This window comes from Leptonychotes weddellii, chromosome 4 (genome assembly GCF_054177405.1).
Source record: "Leptonychotes weddellii isolate Sample4059 chromosome 4, ASM5417740v2, whole genome shotgun sequence".
NCBI classification, from domain to species: domain Eukaryota; kingdom Metazoa; phylum Chordata; class Mammalia; order Carnivora; family Phocidae; genus Leptonychotes; species Leptonychotes weddellii.
Genome location: NC_138372.1, coordinates 159,557,256 through 159,567,996, shown reverse-complemented (window position 1 = coordinate 159,567,996; position 10,741 = coordinate 159,557,256). Strand labels below are relative to the sequence as shown.

The 10,741-nt window shown below is 46.9% G+C and overlaps 1 protein-coding gene across 21 annotated transcripts in view; it reads right to left on the bottom strand.

Moving 5' to 3' along the window:
• The window catches only part of LOC115938771 (uncharacterized), a 331,027-nt gene that overhangs the window by 102,268 nt on the left and 218,018 nt on the right, over positions 1–10,741 (bottom strand). For 12 of the 21 annotated variants that reach the window (XR_014144392.1, XR_014144393.1, XR_014144391.1 and 9 more), the window contains one exon: positions 5,132–5,394. The exons of 7 other annotated variants lie outside the window; for them this stretch is intronic. The gene's annotated coding sequence lies outside the window, so the exon portion shown is untranslated. Of the gene's footprint in view, positions 1–5,131; positions 5,395–6,462; positions 6,562–10,741 lie in introns of those variants that run through there. 2 more of the 21 variants (XR_014144395.1, XR_014144399.1) reach the window with 1 other exon arrangement.

Sequence of the window (10,741 nt, the reverse complement as noted above, 5' to 3'; positions counted from 1 at the left end):
CGATCCCGGGACTCCAGGATCATGACCCGAGCCGAGGGCAGTCGCTTAACTGACTGAGCCACCCAGGCACCCATGAGAAGGGATACTATTTCTTTCTTTTTTTTTTTTTAAAGATTTATTTATTTATTTGAGAGAGCGAGAATGAGAGAGAGCACATGAGAGGGGGAGGGTCAGAGGGAGAAGCAGGCTCCCTGCCGAGCAGGGAGCCTGATGTGGGACTCGATCCCGGGACTCCGAGAGAGAGAGAATGAGAGACAGAGAGCACGAGAGGGAAGAGGGCAGAGGGGGAAGCAGACCCCCCACTGAGCAGGGAGCCCGATGCGGGACTCGATCCTGGGACTCCAGGATCATGACCTGAGCCGAGGGCGGTCGCTTAACCAACTGAGCCACCCAGGCGCCCCTCAATTTTTTTTATAAACCTAAAATTTCTCTAAACAATAAAGTCTATCAATTTAAATATATCTATCTATATTGTTAGGCAGATATATATATAGTTTAATAAATTTCATGTATTTTGATCCAAGGATTCCACTTTTGAGATTCTCTTGAGATACAGGACATACTAGAAGGACAAGTTCATTTACAGAAGGGGAAAGAGTAAGCAACCTGGATTTGCTCACTAAAACACATGGATACAAGCAAATTAAACAATGGTGGTTGAAAATGTTCTGAACATGGACAATGCTTCCAGAAAAATGCCCACGGGGAAACGATGAAGAACTTCCTAAGATAACTATGTAAAACAACACAAATGGCTTATAGTGTCTTGATAATGAAATTATTATGGATAGCTTTTTTTATTCTTTTTCTAATTTCTTATAATATTTTAAATATATAATTATAATATATAGTTTTGAAGGTCTAGGAACCCTCTAGGTAGGGAAGAAAACCCTCTAGACAAGAATGGTAGCAAAGCCAGACAGCTAATAATAAAAGCATCAGCTTCAGTTCCACCACAGTTGCTCATCAGCTTAGGCAGGGAAGTTAGTGTTCTTCCTACTCCGATAAATTGTAAATCATTTGGGTAACTCACTGAAAGTTACAGGACTACACAGCTTCTGCTGCATAGGGTCAACCAAAGCAACTGGCATCTGAAGCTCTGGCTTAGTGGAAAAGATACTATTGAGAACACAGTACAGTCACCCTAGGGATGCGGAGCATACAAAGATGTATGGAAAATAGAAATACAGAGACCAAGAGAGAAGGTTAAGAATCTTATTCACTCACTCACCTACCCAGCAAGGCTATATTTACTAACTGTTTACTAGAGGCCAGGCACTGGGGATGCACGTATAAATAAAGTAAAACCTCTGACCTTGATTTAAGAACTTCTAGTCCAGTCTGCCCAGAACCCCATGTTTCCACACTGCGGTACTTTTAATGGTGGAAAAGCACACTAACTGTATAGACAGGCATAAACTGGAGCTCTGTGGTCACCCTAAGTCCTCCCAACACAGTGCATCTCCCCAAAGGCAGGAACCATCCCTACAAACTACAAGACGGTAACTATCCCTTTCCCCCACCCCCCCTGCACCCCATGCTTCTTCACTTATGCTGACTTTTAGGGTCAGGAAATTTATTTCTGATTCTACCTCCCACCCCACCCCCACAACATCAAGCATTTCAGATCAAGTATCTGTGAATCATCGGTCAGGTTGACTCATTCTTCAAGGTTCTAGGCTGTGAATTAAAACTATATCGATCACTTGGAGGAGGGTCAAATATAGGGAGAGACAGTGTGACTTGCTCTGCATTTATCTGTAACATTGCAAAGCAGGTTTGTAAGTATTTTATTGAAATGGGGGGTAGGAGTGGGACGGGGAAGACACCTGCTGAAAAATTTCACTGTGAGAGAGTGAGGGTTGGTAAAGGAATAGGACCCATCAGTCCCTTTTCCCACTAAGTGAAGATATGTATCATACTGATAGTGTTCACCCGGCTGCCTTTTTGTTTCATTTTGCTTCACGTGAACACTATTTATGGTAGGCTTTTGGAAACTGTTACAGATTCAGAGCCTATAAAATTGTTGTCCAGGGAAAGGGGAAGGAAGGTAGCTTGGGTTGAGCACCTGCTGCAGGGTCTCATTTCCTCTCTTCAAGATAGAGCAGGGCAGGAAGCCGAGGTCGGGAAGAGGTGACGTTCCTGGCCCCAGGAGCTCCCCAGACTGACTTCAGCCCGTACAGACCTGCTCAACCAGGGGACATGGACCCCAAGGGATGTTCAGAAACAGAAGCTCACAGGAGGGTGAAAAAGTGTGGGGAGCAGGGAAACCGAATCCCAGAGACGCTGCGGGCTGCAGCACCCACACAGTTTTCACACCCACGGACCACGACCTTTCACCTGCACGATCACACTATCTCCAGACCAATGTGTAATGCCAAGACCAGGGGCCAGAATTCTCGCCCCACGTGGGAAAACCTGACTGGGACCCCGAGAGAAACCCGGCCTGTGGGTGAATCACCCTGTGACCCGTGTGGTCCTGCGTCTCAAAGCAGGGGATACACATCAACACCAGCTTCGGGGCTCAGGGGGGAAAGTCTACTTATGAATCATGGCTCTGGGCCTCCCTGGGAACCCACTGAAGGTCTTCACCAGGGGCTACGGCAGCTGCACACTTCTCATGTGAGAAAAGGTGATTTCAGGGGTTTTGGTGGCCTTTTAGGGTGTCCCATCAATTCACAAGATGAACTATCTGCAGGTGACGAGGCTCAGAAATGTCAGATGAAACACAAGTTAGTGTGGTTTTTACCTTTTTTTTTTTTTTAAGCAGACTTCTGGCTAATTTGAAATCGTAGTATTACCAGATGGAAATCCAGAGGTTAGTGACTTGTCTAAGATCACACAGCTGGAACTAGATAAGCCTGGAAGTCGAACTCAGGGGTCCATGACCTCTTTCCCCAACACCACATGGCCTTGCTCAGAACAAAAAGGTCGCACAGAGCAAAGGGAAAAAATACATACATTTTAATTGGATAATAAAGTAATCAGAAAGAAGAGTAAGATCCAAAGGCGGTACATTCTGGACTTTGTGACTTCTACTCAGCTAAAAGTTCTAGGCTCCATCTCTAATTTAAAATTTTAAAATATATTTTGGGGCACCTGGGTGGCTCAGTTGGTTAAGTGTTTGCCTTCAGCTCAGGTCATGATCCCAGAGTCCTGGGATCGAGCCCTGAGTCGGGCTCCTTGCTCAGTGGGGAGTCTGCTTCTCCCTCTGCCCACCCCCTCCTGTGCTCTCGCTCTTGCTCATGCTCTCTCAAATAAATAAAAAATCTTAAAAAAATTTTTTTTAAATATATTTTAATTAAAATATAACAAAATATATTTAATTAATTAAAATTAAATTTAAAATGTATTCTAAAATTGCCCCTCTCCCATCTAGACGCATAGTGGAGAAGCAGCTCATACATTCCGTATATGAATCCTGGGGCATTGTGTAAACCCTATTATTCAGAGTCTAATAGCTGGAAAAGGCTCACTGAGTCCATTGTGCAGATGAGAAAATGAAGGTCCATGGAGAGGAAATGAACTGCCCAGGGAAATTCAGCTGGCTATGAGCAGAGCCAACACTGTATCTAACATCACTCTCTACGCGGACCTGTGGAATTGCCCGTGCACAGCGCACCTCCCCGGCTTCTGCAGACAAGGGAATTCAGGTCCCTTTGGCAATCCTTAGCATTTCACGGGATCCTGTGCGGCATAATCTCCAAGGCAGCTGGCTGATTTTCATGAAATGTGTTGTAGCTACCAAAGGTAGCAGTGGACATGGTTAGTTTCTTAACATGTACAGGAGAAGGGATCTTGAACTACGATGAGCGTGAGAACAGATAAAGAATTTATGTATTTGATTGAATAAAAGGCGTATCCACACAATGTAATAAAACTTAGGTGGCAGTTACAAAGAATAAGGCAGCTAATATGGACAGCACTCCTGGATATATTGCTGAGGGGCAAAAGGCAAGTGGTCAGTTTATCAAAGGTCTAAAACACAGCACCATGTGCTTGCGCACACGCACACGTGTGTGTGTGTGTGTGTGTGTGCATATACAAGTACATTAGAAAGGTCCACAAGGATGTGTTCCAAAGTAATAACCCAAGCAGAGCTGATGAACAAACAGGGACAGGGACCCAGTGATTAAAAAGAACTTTAGCTTTATTTGGAAAGTTTTTTTTTCCCCAAGATGAAAACATTCATTTACTATTTGTGTAATTTTTTTTTTTTAAGGGGGAAATGGGATTTTATTCATTCATCTATGTATCCATTCTACTATATGAGCCCTTACTGATACTGGGTGAGAGGTTTGTCTGCTTGGTTCATGTAATGAGGTCGGTTACGTGTGTTCTGGGGAAGGAAGGAAACAGTACAGAGTGGGAAAATAAAGGGATTTCTGTGTTTCATGGGAGATCCAGAGGCCAAAACAGTCCCTAGTAAAATTCTGTCAAGGCCTGCCATCTTGAATAAAAGTGCAATGACAATCATTTGCAAATGGACAAAACTTTGATAATTTTATTTATATATATGTATATATTTTTAAGATTTTATTTACTTTTATTTTAGAGAGAGAGAGAGAGCATGTGAACAGGGGGAGCAGGAGAGGGAGAATCCCAAGCAGACTCAGCGCTGAGTTTGGAGCCTCATGTGCAGCTCAATCCCATGACCCTGAGATCATGACCTGAGCCGAAACCAAGAGTTGGATGCTCGACTGAGCCACCCAGGCACCCCAAAACTTTGGTAATTTTAAAGGAATTTCAATTGTCTTTGACTTTAGAGTTCACAGAGGAATATATGATGATACAAAGGATAGTCTATGGTCCCCAAGAATTTAATCCACAAAGAGGGAGATGGTTTTGGTGCTTTTCAAAAGCACCGATTCTTTGGCTGTGTTTACTAGTACATATGGCTTACTCTGCTAGGCTAGAGATGGTCTCCGCCAAAAGGGCTGTTTTGATTTGGATTTCCAAAAATAACTCATGAGAAGCCTATAGTATGAGGAAGATGGTTGCACACAACTCTGGGGAGGAAAAGAAGAAGCCTTTGATTTGAATCACCTAAGAGCGGAAATTGAGTGCAAATATCTCCTTGTAGCAACTGCTATATAATTATCCATCCTAATGGAATCCTTTCAAAACCAAAGCAGTTCAACAAGGAAGTTTAATTGAAAATAAAATTTCCAGACCAACTATTCTGTCAAAACCACATTAAACGAAGATAGCTCGGCAGTGACCAAATCACTGTAATGGGCACGGGGCGGGAGGGGGTGGGTGTTCTCCTATGTGGGGGAAACATGGTGATCTTCTAGGCTCCTTTTTCCAGGTTCATGGGTCTTCTAGTCACTGGGCACAAGGATTCAATTCTCTCTGGGTCAGTGTTACCTCTGTCAAGTGTTTTCTGGTCTCCTGAAAATAAGAAGCCAGGGTTAAAATCTCAGAGATAAAGACAGGGAGAGAAGAGAAAAGGACACTCACCATCCAACCTGTTCACTAGTGCAAAGATGCACCCCATTCCAGACATAGGCTCATGGAGGACAGCAGTGATGGAAAATGACCACCACTTGGGACGTTCCTCTGTGTCCCTTAGCTGTGTGACCCCTGCTGAGATACTTAACATCTCTGAGCAGTTCTCTCACCTAAAAAAATACACACACACACACACACACACACACAAATACCTGCACCCTCTGGAGAGTCAGGAAGATGAAAGGTGATAATGTCCACTAACAGCTAACCAGTGACAAAGCTGGAATCTATAAGATGTAGTGCTCTAGACAGTATCCGGTACTGCACGGGGTGTGAACAGGGCTGGAAGGAAGACTTGGTGCTTCCTTGCTACTCCAAATGGGTCAGTGTGTGGGCCAGCAGCACTGGCGGCACCTGGGAACCCACCATTACTGCAGAGATTAACTCGACGAGATTCTGCATCTAACAAGGGTTCCCTGGAGATCGGTGTGTGGCTCAAATTTGAGGAACGATGGCTTTGGACATCTTTCAGGTGCGTGGTTCTGCACCAGGTGACCAAGTCAACAGAACGTGATCTAAAAGCTGCCCTTGGGGGACAAGCAGGGTCCCCAGAGGGCCACCTGTGGTGGGCATGTTTCTGGAGACCTTCCCAAATTGTCATCCAGTCTTCCTGCTTCCTGCCTGCAGAGAAGGAAATCAAGGCAGAGCCCAGGACCTCCTGAAGCCAAGGGATTCTCCACCAACGGGGCGGGACCACCCTGGGATCCAGAGTCATGTCATCACGGATGTCCCCATGTCATCACGTGTGCTCAGGAACAGGCCCCGAGTACAGAGAGGACAGTGGCAGCAACTAGTAAGTGACAAGTGGGAATGGTGGCCTGGAGACTCAGGAGAAATGGGACAGACAACAGACCGCCTTCTTTTCCCTGACTGTGGCCTAAATCACAGTGCTCGTGTGCTCTAAGACACAACAACCTCATACAGTAGAGAAAGAAATGGTATACACACATAGGGATTTTGCCGTCTCTGCACAGATCATCTAGAATCACAGACGAGACTCTTTTGACGTTGACTGCCTCCCGGAAGGGAGACCTATGGGCTGGGGAACTGGAAATTGAGAGAGGAAGAGAAGGAAGAAGAAAAGGAGAGAAGGAAAGAGAGGGAGGGACATCGAAATTAAAAAAATAATAATAAAATAAAAGAAAGTTGAGTCTCCTGTTATATATATAGGGTTAGGTTTAAAAGTCCTCCCGGGATATTCAGGCCACGAAGCTATCTCTTCTGCTTAAAGCCACACTGCTGAGCCTACGATCCTTTGTTCAGACCTAGCGCTTGGTCCCTCACACCCAGCACACCTACAGCTGAAAATGCTCGTGCGGAAAAATCTGGCAAGGGCAGGTCCTGGGTGGCAAAGAGCTACCTTGCTTATTTGCTCCCCCAAACCGAATGACCCTAGAGCTACCCCACCCTACCCAAATCCCAGTGGCTCCTGACTCCAGTTATTTTGGCTTAGACAAGGACAAATCTCTTCTAGAGGATTCTAAAGCCCTGGTTTCCAGAGACTTCCCATGACTAAATGGAGTTGGGGGGACACAATGCTTACACTTTGTGTGAATGTGTGTACGTGAGAATGGAGATAAGAGACAAAATAGGAGGTGACAGGTCGAATCCTAATTCTGGAAGATGCAGCATTGATTATGCTCAGTTTACCAAGCACTTCCTAAATCCTTACTGGGAGGAAATAGAATAGAAACCCTATTTAAAGATGGGGAGACTGAGGCCCAGTGAGGTTTTGTGGTAGAACCGGGAACTGAATGTTACACCCTTGCTGTCCCAGGGCACAGGCTTCTCTCGTGTCCCCGCGTCCCGGTCTCCCCAGCCACCTTCCAGCAATGACCCGCCCATCTACCTGCTGCTGTAAGCATTACACTCTATCTTTAAGGCTGGTGATTAGACACTGTTTCTTTTCTTCCTTTTTTTTTTTTTTGAGACTGTTTCTTTACAAAAAGCAACCCTGGGTCTTCAGGTGAAAATTTATTCTACTGATAAGGAGAGTAACGGCAATGTTCCGTTGAGCCACAGAGCTACTAACGATGATGTATAGTTGGACGGATAAAAGGCCAGCTTTCAAGTCAGAAACTCCCGGGTCAAACTGCATCCTTTAAAAAAAAAAAATTGTATCCTTGCTACTCATCACTGTCTGACATTTGGTAAGCTGATCTCTCTGACGCTCTGGTTTCTTCATTTTTAGAAATGGCAGCTAATGTTTATCAAATGTGAACTCTATGTGTCCACTGTGCCAGTGTTATTCTAAGTAAGCACTTTGTATTTCCTAAGTCATCCAGTACCTGCAACATACAATTACTATTCTCCATGTACAAATGAGAAAGCTGAGGCACAGAGAGGCGAAGTAACTTGCTCAAGGCCACACTGGCCTTCTACAGGTGGTCTGGCTGGAGCCTGGGCTTTCACTGTAACAGAAATGCTCTCACAGGGCTGTCAGGGGGGCTATGTGAGATCATCTGACCCAGAATAAGTACTCAATAAATTATAACTATTAGGTATCACTTAGACATTAATTTCTTTGGCTAGGCAGAAACACGGGGGGTAGTAACTGAGTACGCACGTGGCTGAGGAGAAGCTGCTGCCTGAGGTGGCACTATTCCCTGACAGGTGTCCCTCCCCACCTGCCTTCAGCTGGCCTTTGGCCTCGGAAGCCCAGCACAGGCAGGAGCTTTGGTGTCCTGCCCCAGAGTCTCCATACTGAGCTCTTCCACGGGGAGCCCACACAGAAACCTAAGTTGGGGCAGCCAGCGTGGGAACAGGTCTGACGTCCACCTGGCAAGAAGAACGGCAGATTCCAAAATGAGTTGGACGGATCGAATCCCCAAGGCAGTGGCCATGTGCTGGTTTGACTCATTGCTTTAGAAAGTCTCTGCGATAGGCTAATTGCACAGAGTTGGGGGAACGACTCCTTGTACAGAAGAGGCAACATGACTCAAAAAACTGGCACAATTAAAGATCTGGGGTGGAACAAGAGTCCACTGGTGGCCGAACTGCTTTCTTCCTCCTGATTCAGCTGCTCCCAGGTCTGTGCAGGTACTTGGAAGAGGCACATGGCGGCCGTGGCCATCCTGGTGTCTCCGTCAAAGACTGGCCTAGGGAGGACTCCGGGCCCCATCCGGCCAGTGAGACAGAAGGGGAAGTCTACTGGGGATTTCTGGGGAAATTTTGTTCCCGAAGACCAGATACGAGAGTTGCAGTAAGCAGGAACCCCTTTTCCTTTGGGACGCTCTTCCTGCATGAAATGCTGTTGTGATAAGGTGAAGTTTGCAGCACAAAAGAGCATCACGCAGATGCTAATCCGATGAGCTGATAGCTCGGCTATCAAATGCAAGCTTTCTGAGACATCTGATAATAGCAGGTGCTGGGGAGGATATGGGGAAACAGAAACCCCTGCACAGTGCCCCGGTGGATGTGTAAACTGGTACAGTCATTCTGGAAAACAATCTGGCAGTACTTGTGAAATTAAATATGAGCATACCCAATGACTCATCCATCCATCCCCGCCCAGAGTCCGTACCGGAGAAACTCTCCCACAGTCCCTATGGGCACAGGTGTGAGGTGTCATCACAGACCTTGGCTGGGCTTCCCTATTGTCCATCTCCAGGGGCAAGAGGAGTAAACAGGGCAGGACCGACGGCAAGGGAAGGCCAGATGCAGCCCTCGGATGAGCTACGTGTACAGAACGAGGAGGAGATCCCTAACAGAACCCCATTTGTCTAAATTAAAAGATACCCAATCACGGCCCTACAGCGGGTCCACCTGTGTGGCACACAGCACACGCACCAGAGTGGACGCCAATGAGGAGCGTAAGGGAAGGGAACGGGCAGAACCCAACAAGAAGAAAGGAACGGGCAGAACCCAACAAGAAGAAAGGAACGGGCAGAACCCAACAAGAAGAAAGGCAGGGGTCTTGCAGGGGCCAGAGATAACATGCCTTGAACAGAGGAGGCTTTCATAACAATTCAAGCAACCAGATTGGGAGTCAGAAAACCCAGCTATACATGTTCCCATGATTGATTGTTACTGGCTGTGGGCCCTCTGGCAGGTAACTTACAGCCTCAGTTTCCCCACTGCAAAAGCAGATACAAAAAGAGGCCCTACAGAGGAGAGGTATGCAGAGCCTGAGTTTGGAATGCAGCAACTGGATGGCAACCGAGGACTCAGCTTTCTTGTCTGTAAAATGGGGACTATGACATTACCCAGTTGGTACCTTTAGGAAGAGGTTTCAGTGAGACATGGGCAGGACAAAAAGCATGATGATGAACTACACCGTTTGGCACACTTGGGAGGAAGGAGCATATCCTCCAGGGAGCTCAGGCTCATACCAGGCACTGTGCTGAGCGCTCGGCAGCCCACCTCACCCTCACTGGGTGCGGCACCCGGGGCCTTCAGACCTGGAAACAGCGCCCGCCCCTCCCTGCAGGGAGCCCCTGCTGTCCTGGGCACAAGCCTGAGAGAGGGGACGTTTCAGGCTGTCTTTATGTGCCCACTCCTGGACACCTGGGGCCCTACAAATCCACAGAGATATTTCTTTGTCTTTTCTGTTGTGGCAGTGAATCCATTTTTAACTAGATAAGCTAGGTTACCAAAAAGAGAAGAGACAAGAGGAAGAAACTATCCTAACTCGCCTATTATGCCACCAAGTAGGCAAATCTTCATTTTTCCAACAAACAGCTGCTCTCTTTCTATAACTTCCCATAATCCAGGAAGGACACATTGCTGTGTGTGACTGCCACAACATGATGGTCACCGCTCTCCTTAAAGTGAATACCTCCTTCCCATCCCTCAGGTGCCTGGGAAAGATTCAGTGGCGCCCGAGTACCATGTATCCCTGGGTGCCACCTGGTTTCCAGTTTTGCTCCTAAATGTGCCCGGCTTCAAAACACCGCCTGCTTGGGGCACCTGGGTGGCTCAGTCGTTAGGCGTCTGCCTTCGGCTCAGGTCATGATCCCAGGGTCCTGGGATCGAGCCCCGCATCGGGCTCCATGTTCTGCGGGAGGCCTGCTTCTCCCTCTCCCACTCCCCTTGCTTGTGTTCCCTCTCTTGCTGTGTCTCTCTCTGTCAAATAAATAAATAAAATCTTAAAAAAAAAAAAGAACCGCCTGCCTGCAAACCAGCGCCTTCCCTCCTGGAGCGTGTGTTTGAAATACATTCCCTAGGGCGCCTGGGTGGCTCAGTCGGTTAAGCGACTGCCTTCGGCTCAGGTCATGATCCTGGAGTC